Source organism: Syngnathus typhle, linkage group LG4 (genome assembly GCF_033458585.1).
Source record: "Syngnathus typhle isolate RoL2023-S1 ecotype Sweden linkage group LG4, RoL_Styp_1.0, whole genome shotgun sequence".
In the NCBI taxonomy this organism is placed as follows: domain Eukaryota; kingdom Metazoa; phylum Chordata; class Actinopteri; order Syngnathiformes; family Syngnathidae; genus Syngnathus; species Syngnathus typhle.
In genome coordinates this window covers 5,838,233-5,853,162 of record NC_083741.1, presented here as the reverse complement: position 1 = coordinate 5,853,162, position 14,930 = coordinate 5,838,233, and the positions used below count along the sequence as shown (strand labels likewise).

Sequence of the window (14,930 nt, the reverse complement as noted above, 5' to 3'; positions counted from 1 at the left end):
AATAATTGACTACAGTCTCCGGTGGAAACCGCAAGTCAAACGCATCTGTTCAATATTGGCAAAGACCGTGGGTATACTTGTAAAGTCAGATGGTTACTGAACCAGAAAACAATGTACACTTTATACTGCTTGCTTTTTCTTCCTTACATGTCCTACGGTGTTGAGGTGTGGGGTAATACCTACAAAACCACCCTAAGACGGTATGCACAATGCAGAAAAAGGCAATTAGAATTATCAACAATGATGGCTATTGTAAACACACAAATATTGTATTTATTAATTTACAAACATTAAAATTTATGGAATTGGTAGATTTCAAGATCACACAAACTATTTATAAAACTAAAAAAAAGTACTCCCTTATAATATACAAAAATGGCTCAAAGAAAGAGAAAGTGGTTACAATTTAAGAAGGCGAGGGAATCTTTTACAATCTAAGGTGCGCACCACCCTCAAAAGCATGTGCATATCTGTCAATGGGGTAAAGCTATGGAATAATTTAACTGTAACGATCAAAGAAAGTAAACACATTGTCCAATTCAAAGAACACTTTAAAAATGTTACACTAGAAAACTATAGTAATTGAAATCTTTTGCTTGTCTGTTTTCAGCTATATAGTCCATATCTTTATTTTTCTTTCCAGACTATCCATCCATCCATTTTCTGAACCGCTTAGTCCTCACGGGGGTCACGGGCGTGCTGGAACCTATCCCAGCCGTCATCGGGCAGTAGGCGGGGGACACCCTGAACTGGTTGCCAGCCAATCGCAGGGCACACAAAGACAAACAACCATTTTCACACACACTCATACCTAGGGACAATTTGGAGTCTTCAATCGGCCTACCAAGCATGTTTCTGGGATGTGGGAGGAAACCGGAGTGCCCGGAGAAAACCCACGCGGGCCCGGGGAGAACATGCAAACTCCACACGGGGAGGGCCGGAGGTGGAATCGAACCCGCACCCTCCTAACTGTGAGGCGGACGTGCTACCCAAGTGCGCCACCGAGCCGCCTTCTTTCCAGACTATTATTGTATAAACTGTTTTTCATTTCCAAAATTATCTTCCTCCGATAAATCAAGAGTTTCTCTACATCGAAAAAACTAATCAAGCAACCATGTTAAGAATTATGATGTATAAAATGGGAAGGAAAAAAACAAGGAATAGCTTCTTCCTTCTCCTTTTTTGAACATGTTGATTTATTTGTCTTCTTGGCATAACATGAAATAATTTGAAAAAATGATTTTGTGTTTGGTTGATCTCATGTTCAAAAATAAACTTCAACTACAACAGGCAATGCCGAAACGAAAATGCACGTTCACAGGGGAGTTAAATAAAAAAAAAAATCCTGTGCTTTCACTGCGGTCAAGCCAGCCGTCTATCGTTTTCTCGTAGTCAAGCTAGCCGCTCTTTAAAAACAAGTGTGCCCTTATTTCAGGCGTTGCGGTAAAAGAGTGTGATACGCCGTAAAAGACAGCAAATGGAAAGCATAGCAGTGCGATAGCATGTGACGACATCCGGTTATCAAAATAAAGGCTTTAAATTCCTACTATAAAAAGTCAAAGTCAAAGTTTGCTTTATTGTCAATCCCTTCATATGTCAAGACACACAAAGAAACCGAAATTCCGTTTCCTCTGTCCCACGGTGACGAGACATAGTACACGATAGACATACAAGTAGACAACACAAAATAAAAACAAGGCACAAACAATAAATATTAAATAAATAATATGAGTGATGAATAAACAATAAACAAATAACCCAATAAATAAGAGGAGCAAAACTGAGCCAGTGTGCATACAGCAGACAGTAAGCATAGCGCAAAGTACAGGACGCTACGCAGACAGGGGGAGCGAGTTCAGGATTCTAACAGCCTGGAGTATGAAGCTGTTGGTGAGTCTGGTGGTACGGGAGCGCAGGCTCCTGTACCTCTTCCCAGAGGGCAGAAGATCAAACAAAGAGTGAGCGGGGTGACTCACATCACTCACAATCGTGGTCGCCTTGCGGGTGAGATGGGTGGGGTAAATGTCTTTCAAGGAGGGGAGTGAAGCACCAATAATCTTACCAGCCGTGTTCACTATGCGCTGCAGGGCCTTCAAGTTGTAGTCAGTGCAGCTGCCTCCCCAAACAGCAATACAGCTGGAGAGGACGCTCTCAATGGTGCCGCGTTAAAATGCAGTCACGACGGCCGGAGGAGCGCTCGCTCGCCTGAGTTTCCGCAGGAAGTACAGGCGGCGCTAGGCCTTCTTCGCCAGTGATGCGGTGTTGGTGGACCAGGAGAGATCCTCACTGATGTGCACCCCCAGGAACCTGGCGCTGCTCACTCTCTCCACCACAGCACCGTCGATGGTCAGCGGCAGGTGTTGGGTGTGACCCTTCCGGAAGTCAACAACAATCTCCTTGGTCTTGTCGACGTTCAGCAGGAGGTTGTTGTCCCTGCACCACGTGGTCAGAAGGTCAACCTCCAGCCTGTATTGAGTCTCGTCTCCCTTGGGGATGAGACCCACCAGAGTCGTGTCATCAGCAAACTTCACCATGCGGTTGTCGCTGCAGGTTGCAGTGCAGTCATGCGTCAGGAGGGTGAAGAGCAGCGGACTGAGCACGCAGCCTTGGGGGGCCCCTGTGCTCAGCGTGATGCTGGCGGAGATTTTGTCGCCAACACGTACCACCTGTGGCCTCTGACAGAGGAAGTCCAGTAGCCAGTTGCAGAGGTAGGTACTGAGGCCCAGCTTGTCAAGTTTGCTGATGATATACCTCACCACGAGCGAACAAAAAGAAGAGCAGTGCGGTACGCCGTAAAAGAGAGCAAATGGAAGCATAGCAGTGCGATAGCATGTAAAGACATCCAGTTATCAAAATAAAGACTTTAAATTCCTAATATACCTCACCAGTTTGTAGTTTTCACAAATTACGCAGTCAAAGTTCCCGCATTTGGAGAATTCCCAGGGGTCAATGTGACCAACAGTGCAATGGGGACACTTCACCCTGGGTGAACCACCTTCGTGATCACGGTGTCATCCCTGCCAGGTAAGTATGACTTCTTATTCCTGGACACGCAACCACTTATTTTACATCCTCTCTGTTAGATGACGGGGCCATTTGTGAACTGGCGAATGGCGTGATGATACGACTCGGTTAAAATTGACTCACTGGCAATGTTCCCTCTAATTTTTCAAGTGTCTGTGCAAACACACAAGCTCCCTGTGCACACCGTGGACCTCTTTGTGCAACACGAGATTGATTGATAAGTACCGTTTTTTTCCGTGTATAGTGCGCAAAATTTAACTAATTTATTGTCCTAAAATCTGGGGTGCGTATTATACATGGGTACAAAAAAAAAATGTTAATTTTTTTTTTTAATTTTTTTTTTTTTAAAGAAAGTCATGGTACAACAAAACCAACAACAGGACTGACCGACAAAGTCGTAGAACAAAAAGACAGGGTGACATTACCAAAGACAGGAACAGAATGACAGTAACACATGCAATGATCCAACGGTGAGCGAGGGGCAGACAGGACTTAAATACAAAACACGTTACATCGATTGAGGTGACACAGGAAGAGAGGGGCGACGCGAACAGAAACTATGGCAACCTAGACACATAGCAAAACTGGGGACGAGACATGACAAATCTCCCCCGAAATAAAACTCACCTTTCTTCTTGTTTGTTGTCAATCGCGCATCGCATTCAGCCATCCTGCCCAACACACTTAGTCAAAAAAATCCATAATTGACGACACATCGTTTGATGCGATGGTGCAATCCTTGATGGTGTGTTATTGTCAAATATTGTTTGTTTTTAATCTCCATCGCGGACCGGACGTCATACGGAGGCCGCCATTACAGATGCGCAGAACGTATGCGCAAGACACGTCAGCTATATTAAGAGCGAGAAATGTTTTCTTCCTATTAGTTTCAATTCACAGTTTAATTAGCAGTTTCAATCAGCAAATAACAAAATGCGTATTACAGGTAATATTTTATTTCACAACACTTTGCCTTGTTCCTTTTGTCTCTGCTGTTCACTTCAAACACGCTCCATACGACTGCAATGCTCTTGTATCAGACGCTCGCTCGATCACCTGCTAGTTTGCTGTCTGTCACAATGTACCCTACACAAATCCGAAACATTTGTTGCGGCTCCGAGTCACGACGAGGGGCAAGTTTTGGTTTCCAAGGGTGTTTTTATTCCTCTTCAACGTCTCTCCCATACAGAGCCGCCTCTTTCCCGTGCGCGCACGGAGCGCGGTGGTGCGTTTACGGGCAGTCGGAGAAATCAACGCCAACAAAAAAAATTACATCCAGCCTAGTTAAGACCATACCAAAGACTATAAAAATGGGACCCATTGCCTCCCTGCGTGTGTGACGATCATTGGGACTTAAAAAAAAAAAGAAAAAAAATTAAAAAAAAATTTTAAAAAATTTCATAAAAATTGGGTGCGTATTATACATGGGTACAAGCTTTTTTCCAGCATCAGCATGCCATTCTTAGGGTGCGTACTATACATGGGGGCGCACTATACACGGAAAAAAACGGTAAGTAAGTAAGTAAATAAGTAAATAAGTAAATCCATCAATCAATCAATCAATCAAATATTGTCAATGAGAACTTTAACTTGCTCGGGGTCGGATTTTGTTTTGTGTGACAGCTCGTTCTTTTTCTGTCGGTCTTTTGCGCTCTCTCGCAATAATGTACCGATCCCCTGTGTCAGGTTTAATTTGCTGACTGAATAACTATTAAGAGAAGAGCAACAGCAAAGAAACCATAAATGAGACGGAATATTAATTATTTTCTCGCGAGGAGTGCAGTACAGATCGCTTAGAACAATCTCACTACACTAACTATCTGTATGCACTCCTGCTCTTTTTATTTGGATTTGCCCTACCCACAAAATGAGACAAGGCCCCTAAAGGGGAGGGGGAAAGCACGTGGGCTTTGTGTTGTAAGCAGAAAAATCACAAGGTGTTACATACTGATATGGAACAGTGTGATGAGGAGTATGAGTGATCAGCAACCATTCTTTGTGTCTGTGAAGATAACACGAACCATGAGTGATCAGTTGTAGGTTCATTGGGGGGTGCGAGATAGCGAGGAGGCATGTTGTTGATCAGATCAAAAGGGTCTTTGTTAAAAAGGAACTGTCTTGGTAGATGTCTTCATTTTGCTGAGTTGTCAGCTGCGACCTGTCTGACCCAGCAGTAACCTCTCTCTTCTGTGGTACATCATGAAAACAGCAAGATTCAAGAGTTTTTATTCGCTATGTTTGAGCGTGCCAAACAAGGAATTTGACTTCGGTAAATCACACCCTCTGTTCAACATTTAGGTGATTAACATCAAACACCCCTTGATCTTAAACTCCCAAACGGGCAAGGAAAAACTCAAAACTCCAGCTAGGGGAAATGAGAAACCTTGAGAAGAGACCACAGATGGGAAGGTCCCTCTTCCAGGATGACCAGGCTGCAATGGATGCAGAGAGGACACATAGTACAAACAGTGTAGACAAATTCAAAAAAGGTGTGGAGAGCAGGATGTTATTGCACAGTAATGACTCTGAGACTCTAAGAGTGGTGTGAGTTCATCAGAGCAACAGCTTGTGGGAAGAAGCTGTCTTTGTGTCTGCTGGTTTTGGCGTACCAAGCTCTATAACGCCGTCCGGAGGGGAGTAGTTCAAACAGACTGCAACCTGGGTGAGAAGGGTCTGTAGAGATGGTCCTTGCACGTTTCCTGGTCCTGGACAGGTACAAGTCTTGGATAGATGGGAGGTTGATTCCAATGATCTTTTCTGCAGTCCTGATTGTCCGTTGCAGTCTGTGCTTGTCTTGTTTGGAGGCCGATCTAAACCATACAGTGATGGAGGTGCAGAGGACAGACTGGATGATGGCAGTGTAGAAGGTCTTCAGAAGCTCTCGCAGCAGGTTGAACTTCTTGAGCTGTCTCAGGAAGTACAGCCTCTGCTGGGCCTTCTTCCGGACAGAGTCTATGTGGCCGGTCCATTTCAGGTCCCGAGAGATTGTGGTTCCCAGGAACTTGAAGGTGTCTGTGGAGAGAATAGTATTACTGCGGATAGTGAGGGGTAAAAGTGGTGAAGGGTCTCGCCTGAAATCCACTGTCATCTCCACGGTCTTGAGCGGGTTCAGCTCCAGATGGTTTTGGCTGCACGAGTGGACCAGGCGCTCCACCTCCTGTCTGTACGCAGTCTCCACACCGTCCTGGATCAGTCCGATGAGAGTGGTGTCGTCTGCATACTTCAGGAGCTTCACAGGAGAGTCACCTGAGGAGAAATCATTGGTGTAGAGAGAGAAGAGCAGTGGGGAGAGGACGCACCCCTGAGGGGCTCCAGTATCGGTGGTCTGGATGTCAGATGTGATGCCCCCCAGCCTCACACGCTGTCTCCTGTTGGTTAGGAAGTTGGTGATCCACTGACAGGTGGAGGCAGGCACCGCAAGCTGGATGAGCCTCTGTTGGAGGATGTCAGGAGTGATGGTGTTGAACGCCGAGCTGAAGTCCACGAACAGGATCCTGGCGTACGTTCCTGGGGTGTCCAGGTGGTGCAGGATGTAGTGCAGTCCCATGTTGACCGCATCATCCACTGACCTGTTTGCCCGGTAGGCAAACTGGAGGGGGTCAAGCAGGGGGCCCGTGACCTCCTTCAGGTGGTTCAGCACTAACCTCTCGAAAGATTTCATGACCACAGATGTCAGTGCGACGGGTCTATAGTCATTCAAACCTGTGATGGCGGGCTTCTTGGCCACTGGAACGATGGTGGAGCTCTTGAAGCACGAGGGCACCTCACACAGCTCCAGAGAACGGTTGAAGATCCGTGCAAAGGTGGGCGCCAGCTGCTCAGCGCAGACTTTCAAGCAGGAAGGTGACACGCCTTCTGGGCCCGGTGCCTTCCTGGTCTTTTGTCTCCGTAACATCTGGCGCACTTCCTCCTCGCGGACCTGGAATGCCGGCGCGGCCTCTACAAGAGAGAGAGTGGGTGACAGCGATGATAGAGGTGTGGACAGCGCAGTTGTGGGGAGAGGTGAGTATGTAGATTGTACTGCAGGAAGTCCCGTTGTGTGGGAGGACCGATCAAACCTGCAGTAGAACTTGTTTAGCTGGTTCGGGGGGTTCGTTTCTTGTAGCCCGTGATGCTCTGCAGACCTTTCCACACTGTTGAGGGATCAGGATTGGCAGAGAGGTGTCTCTTCAGGTTCTCCCCGTAACACCTCCTGGCTTTCCTGACCTCTCGGTTCAGTGTGTTTCTGGTCTGCCTGAACAGGTTGCGGTCGCCGCTCCTGTAGGCCTCCTCCTTGACTTTGCGCAGCCTCCTGAGGTTCGGTGTAAACCAAGGTTTGGCGTTGTTGTACCTGCAGAAGTTCTTAGTCTGCACACACAGATCCTCACAAAAACTGATGTATGATGTGACAGTGTCAGTGAGTTCATGCAAGTCTGAAGTTGCAGCTTCGAAAGCTCCCCAATCGGTGCAGTCAAAGAAGGCTTGGAGGTCCTGCCTTGACTCCACTGTCCACTTCCTCACAGTCCTCATCACAGGCTTAGAAGTTTTTAGTTTCTGCCTGTAGGCCGGGATCAGATGAACTAGACAGTGGTCCGAGAGTCCTAAAGCTGCACGAGCCGCAGAGTGGTATGCATCCTTGATCACGGTGTAGCAGTGGTCCAGAGTCTGTGCCCCTCTGATGGGACACGTTCGGGGAGTTCGGAAGAGGAAGCAAGCAACAATGAACTGGATTTCAAAATAAAGTCGCGTCTAATGTCCGAGGTCAAACACGGCGATATAAATCGATGTTTACCTTTAGCATCGATGCCAATAAATCGTAGAGCATAATATCGATTAATCGATGTGTATTGATGTATCGTTACACCCCTAATATATATACATTTTTCTAACAATTCCCTCCTGTTTATCATAAGTTCTCAGAGACCATCTTATCACCTAAAAGCGGCCACTTCAAAAAGATTTTCAGCAGTAGGATCACAAGTATGAGCACAAATAAGTTTACACCAAGAAAGGATAAACGTTGCGATATTATCATTCGGAAACACCCAGATCTGGGAAGAAGTCTGTAAACCCAAGTGCAAAAATTCCATCATCATCATCGTTATCATCAACATGCTGGCGTTCAGACATTAGGCATACCCCGGCCATCTTGTCTGCCATGGGCGATATTGCTGTAGTGATGAGATGATTAAACAGAGCACGGAGACATGGAATACAACAACAACCACACAAGGTGAGTATAGCAGTAATTGAGGACACAAGGGCTTTATATACTTCCCAAAAGCAGTCATCCACTTGTTGTGCTCTTTCATCCTCGTTTTGAGGGATTGCAAGCTTGCAATCGCCTTCGTCAGGCTCCCATCAGGGGCGGTGTCATTCTGGATGAAGGTGCAGCATTGTTCCCTGAACATTGCGCAGACCCTTCCTTTCTCAGACAACAACATGACAAGAGCATTGCGGTTCTGGATTGACATTAGGGAAGGCGTGGCTAGCTGTTCGTGCACTGCCTCAGTCCTGCTTGTGTCCGTTTGCCCAATTTCTGCATGTTGCAATGGTTGTAATTTATCATGTCGACGTTCTTGTTCATCGTACACCACCAGCAAATGGAAGACTCCCATCCTGCTACAATTTGGTCAATTAATTCTTATTACCGTTTTTTTCCATGTATAATGCGCCCCCATGTATAATACGCACCCTAAAAATGGCATGTTGATGCTGGAAAATAGCCTGTACCCATGTATAATACGCACCCAAATTTTGACTCCTACTTAAGTCGATTAACGTAAAATTATTTCAGAAAAAATATCTTTGGGAACAACCGGATGTTATTCTGCCGGTCAGTATCACTGCGCATGCGCTAGCAAACTCGATAGCGAAGAAATGTTTCGGATTTGTGTAGGGCACATTGTGACAACAAACAAGCAGATGATCGACCAAGCGTCTGATACGAGAGCATTGTGTTCGTATGGAGCGTGTTTGAACAGCAGAGAAGAAAGCACATCTGTAATGGCGGCCTCTGTATCATATCTGGATTAAAAAAAAAAAAAAAAAAAGGAAAAAAACGGTAATCAGGAACTCCAACAATTTCAGTCAGATCATCGTCGCCTCTCAAGTTTAAAGACATTTTGTTTGTTTTTCCAGCTTTTTCCCAGATCTTGGCATGTTGAAGAGGTACAGGAGCCTGCGCTCCAGCACCACCAGACTCACCAACAGCTTCATACTCCAGGCTGTTAGGATCCTGAACTCTCTCCCCCTTTCTGAGTAGCGTCCTGTACTTTGCGCTATCCTTACTGTCTGCTGTATGCACACTGGCTCAGTTTTGCTCCTCTTATTTATTGTGTTATTTGTTTATTATTTATTCATCACTCATATTATTTATTTATTATTTATTTATTGTTTGTGCCTTGTTTTTATTTTGTGTCGTCTACTTGTATGTCTATTGTGTACCATGTCTCGTCACCGTGGGATAGAGGAAACGGAATTTCGGTTTCTTTGTGTGTCTTGACATATGAAGAGATTGACAGTAAAGCAGACTTTGACTTTGACTTTTGATACATATACAATTTAGCTTGACTATATTCTCTGAAAGCAATGGCTTCTTTTTTCTTTTTTCAATGGATATTACTGTATAGAATGCTCTGTCACACATTTGACAATCAGTAGACAGATTTTACACAATCTTTGGTCAATCCGACACAGCAGATCATCCTGCAAAGGTCAAATATTCAAACATTCTCTGAGAAACTCACACTTTCCCTGCTTCGCCCGCAGCCATACCACCCCTCGTGTGAGGGGGGGGGGGGGCGGAGCATCAATGTTGATTGGTCACAGGCTGGCCATTTCCTGCAACAATCATGATGCCGGCCCACCGCCCACACGAGCATAGCACAGGCCCAAGCGCACAGCCCCGCCCCGCAACTACGCGCGAGCGCAGGCACGCTTATCAGTCTCGCCCTCTCAAAGGGCAGGCCAACTTTGCTGTTGCCCCAGTCATCATGTTCACATTCAACATCTTTCACTGTCTTCTACACAACATTTGCTGTCTCTTATTCTCGTCCTATCAAGCCACCGTTCTAGTCACTTTCTGCCACACACGTCTCATTTTCTCTACTGCCACACACTGCTCATTTTAGTTTCTCCAACCAACTCAAACACATCATTGTCCACTCCTTAATTTCCCTATTATCGCTCAAAAGCCTCCTGAACATTCTCCATTACTGATGTATTCCATAGGCAGGGCTCGAAGCTTATTTTTTGCCCAAGTTGCCCTCGGGCAAGTTCGAGAAAATTTTACTTGCCCGAAACAAAATTTTACTTGCCCGGATTTTTTTGGAGTGGATTTTTACTTGCCCGACACATTTTTGCAATAAAAAAGACAACACTATAAGTTTTGCCTTCATATGTTTTTATTCTATCATATTTTGCCTGCAGCCTGTTTTAATACAGTGTATTAGTATTTTTGCGCCAACCGGAAACAAGCTCTGCTGGTGCGCAGGCGCAGAAGAGCCAGGGACGGGACGGGTGAGGGAGCATGCATTTAATTACGAAGCGCTTTGCCGTTATCAATGTATTGCAGACTTACACGAGAAACTAACCGCTCCCTAGAAAACAAAATGTCGGACCAGAAGCGGCAGAAGTTGCGAGAAATTATGCACAAAATCGTCTTTTTACAGCTTGAAAACATGGTATTATGGCAGGGCAAGTTCGGGCAAGTGAGGAAAAATTCTACTTGCCCGTCTGCCATCGCTACTTGCCTCGGGCAATCGTTAGTTTCGAGCCCTGATAGGACACACATCTCAATCGCGCACACATGTACACACCCACTCATGAGGAACCTCTGCGCGCACACGCACACACACACACACACACACACACACACCAACACAAAAGGATGACGCACAACATACGTATAAGACCACATAGATCCCACTAAGAACACCTTTTTGCTCGTCTTACTTGTCAGATTTATTCTTTATTTTACTTTTAGAAGCTATTTGTAATTCTTTTCCATTTATTTAGCCAATTTTAACTTCAGTGTTTCTTTATCTTACTTTATCCTTTTAACACAAATATCTCCTGTATATTTAACCTAATTTCTCTTTAATTTTTGCAGCCAGGTTCCCACTTCATTACATGGAAACCTGATTTGATTTTGGCCTAGTCATAACTGTCTTTGTTAATTTGTGCAGTCACGTGACATGTGACCGTTTTCTCCGCAATTCCAACATTCTCGTTCACTATAAGGTACAAATCCTCTCCCGTGGCCCTTGGAGCCTCCTCTATTTGATCACCCTCGTTCTCTTTTGCTTTTCAACCCTCTGCCTGTATTTTGGTAAAAAGTGTTGCTATCCTGGTCTACCAAAAAAGTGTCTTTTGATTTCTTTCATTTGTTTTCGTTTTTGTTTGTCTATTACTACTTTTTCCGCATGGAGGGCATGATTTATGTATTCCGCCAAAGTTCCGGTGTTCATGCCTATATAACGTTTGATCACCCAGCCTTGTATTGCTGGTCTGGACCCTGCGTGGATGGCATTTTTTAATTGCTGTTGATAAGCACCTTGAGGCGCATTATCTTCCACCAGTCCACTGTGTGTTTTAAACACTTTTGTCATGCGCACTCGATACTCATCAAATGTTTCATTATCATTTTGCTTTGTTCTCCCTATTTCTGTATAATTTGCTCTGATTTCCTTTGACCAATCCATTTCTAGCGGGCTTTTCTGCCTAGTGGCTCTGTCCATCAACCCATAAGGAAATTCCTCAATTTTGTGTGTCTCATGTATTTGCGGATACAACTTCACTATGATCTTTAGTTTTGAATTCGTAGCATGTGTTTTCACTTCCCGCTCTTGTACTTCTTCTAGTTCTCCCTCAAATTTATATTTTTTAACCCATTTATCGAAAAAAATGTTTAAGTCGGTCGGGATCCTGCCTTTCAATTATTTTCCAATCTTTGCATTTTAGTTCATGTCGGGGTAGGGACTTTCTCTTACTATCTAAGTTTCCCATGGTTTATTTTTCTAAATGTTGGAGTTGGTAGTTTGAATGGCACCTACAGTGTCCTAAAACCAATTTTATTCACATGACAGTGGTTAAAAATTCGATGTGTGGTAAGTCTCCTTTCACCTCCCCGAAGGGAGCGGAGAGTTCTTGCCTCTGCACCCACACAAAGCCACTGTTTACAATCCTGTGTGTTTATATAGAGGAGCGCTCAACTGAGATCACTCAGTCAAACCGTACACAAGCACACCATACGCGTTTTTTAGGAATAACAGAGGAGTCCGCACTCCTGCTGCGGAATTTAACTAACCTGGAAGTTAGGGGGCTCCACACCGCCCCTGCGGAATCTAACTGTTTCTAATTGCACTTGATAGGGTCTAGAATTCTCAAGGTCTTTAAGTGACCTCTTGTCACTGCTCGTTTTAAGTGACCTCGTCACCGCTCATTCATTTTTTAAGTGACCTCTTGTCACTGCTCGTATTAAGTGACCTCTTGTCACAGCTCATTCATTCCTTTTTAGTATAATTAATATTCCTACTCACGGTCTGCTGATTCTCCTCCTCGGAAGATCTCGTCAACCCTCCCGGTGTCCAGCCGGACTGATCGAGACAGTCCCGTCAAAGGGCTTTTGTTTACCTCGGCCGAGGATTTTCACCTGCGTCGAAGAGTCCGCTGGACCCGTCAGGTGTGTAGAGATCCCGGACGAGCCCCCAATTTCTGTCAGGTTTAATTCGGTGACTGAATAACTATTAAGAGAAGGGCAACAGCAAAGAAACCACAAGTGAGACGGAATATTAATTCTTTTCTCGTGAGGAGTGCAGTACAGATCGCTTACAACAATCTCACTACACTAACTATCTGTATGCACTCCTGCTCTTTTTATTTGGATTTGCCCTACCCACAAAATGAGACAAGGCCCCTAAAGGGGAGGGGGAAAGCACGTGGGCTTTGTGTCGTAAGCAGAAAAATCACAAGGTGTTACATACTGATTTGGAACAGTGTGATGAGGAGTATGAGTGATCAGCAACTATTCTTTGTGTCTGTGATGAAATCAGGAAACATGAGTGATCAGTTGTAGGTTCATTGGGGGGTGCGAGATAGCGATGAGGCATGTTGTTGATCAGATCAAAAGGGTCTTTGTTAAAAAGGAACTGTCTTGGTAGATGTCTTCATTTTGCTGAGTTGTCAGCTGCGACCTGTCTGACCCAGCAGTAACCTCGCTCTTCTGTGGTACATCATAAAAACAGCAAGGCCAAACAGCAAGCATATATTGCAGTAATATTGCAGTAAAGCATTGATTAGAGAACGCATGATAACATATATATAGATACATTTTTCTAACACCCTGTCCCATCTTGAGTCTTTGTACAATTCCTACAGCTTTTAAATGACATTTCTGCTGAATGTGACGCTTGAGGTAGCCAAACTTCCATTCAGTCCATATTTTTCCCTCCGTAACCTCGCCTGCCACTTTGGCTTCACTGCATGTTTTAGACCTTTCTCTCTCGAAAAAGAGAAAGTCACACCGAGTTCCACCTTTTGTTCTTTTATTTGCACACACTCCGACAGCTATTCCATCTTAAAAGAACCGCCACACCTCTTATTTACTTTGGCTTGTCAATGAGAACTTTAACTTGCTCGGGGTCGGATTTCGTTTTGTGTGACAGCTCGTTCCTTTTCTGTCGGTCTTTTGCGCTCTCGCGCAATAATGTACCGATCCCCTGTCCCATCTTGAGTCTTTGTACAATTCCAACAGCTTTCAAATGACATTTCTGCTGAATGTGACGCTTGAGGTAGCCAAACTTCCATTCAGTCCATATTTTTCCCTCCGTAACCTCGCCTGCCACTTTGGCTTCACTGCATGTTTTGCATAGTAGACCTTTCTCACTCGAAAAAGAGATAGTCACACAGAGTTCCACCCTTTGTGGTTTTATTTGCACACACTCCGACAGCCATTCCATCTTAAAAGAACCGCCACACCTCTTATTTACTTTGGCTTGGCGAGTGGATGTATCGCTGCTCGTTCGTTTCGCCATGATAAGGGTTTAGCTCACTTAGCATTTGCATCTCTTGACTCCGCCGCACTGTTTTTAGCTAGCTAACCTGCACGGCACGAATTGGAAGAACACATTTTCAGGCACTGTCGATGCTATGATTGGTTATGTAGCTTAAGTGAACCAATGATATGCATTGGCTGGACATCACATCACTCACAATCATGGTCGCCTCGCGGGTGAGACGGGAGGTGTAAATGTCCGTCAGGGAGGGGAGTGAAGCACCGATAATCTTACCAGCCGTGTTCACTATGCACTGCAGGGCCTTCATGATGTATTCAGTGCAGCTACCACCCCAAACAGCGATACAACTGGTGAGAACGCTCTCAATGGTGCCACTGTAGAATGTAGTCATGACCGCCGGAGGAGCAGTTGCTCGCCTGAGTTTCCGCAGGAAGTACAGGCGGCGCTGAGCTTTCTTCGCCAGTGATGCGGTGTTGGTGGACCAGGAGAGATCCTCACTGATGTGCACCACCAGGAATCTGGTGCTGCTCACTCTCTCCACCACAGCACCGTCGATGGTCAGTGGCAGGTGTTGGGTGTGACCTTCCGGAACTCAACAACAATCTCCTTGGTCTTGTTGACGTTCAGCAGGAGGTTGTTGTCCCTGCATCACGTGGCCAGAAGGTCGACCTCCGGCCTGTACTGGGTCTCGTCGCCCCCGGTGATGAGACCCACCAGAGTCGTGTCGTCGGCATATTTCAGCATGCGGTTGCTACCGTAAGTTACAGTGCAGTCATGCATCAGCAGGGTGAAGAGCAGCAAACTGAGCACGCAGCCTTGGGGGGCCCCCGTGCTCAGCGTGATGCTGGCGGAGATTTTGTCACCAGCACGTACCACCTGAGGCCTCTGACCGAGGAAGTCCAGTCTGCA

General features: G+C 45.5%; 1 pseudogene; it reads right to left on the bottom strand.

Moving 5' to 3' along the window:
- Nucleotides 1-2,891: 2,891 nt before the first annotated feature.
- Nucleotides 2,892-3,032, bottom strand: LOC133153337 (U1 spliceosomal RNA; annotated as a pseudogene).
- Nucleotides 3,033-14,930: the final 11,898 nt, after the last annotated feature.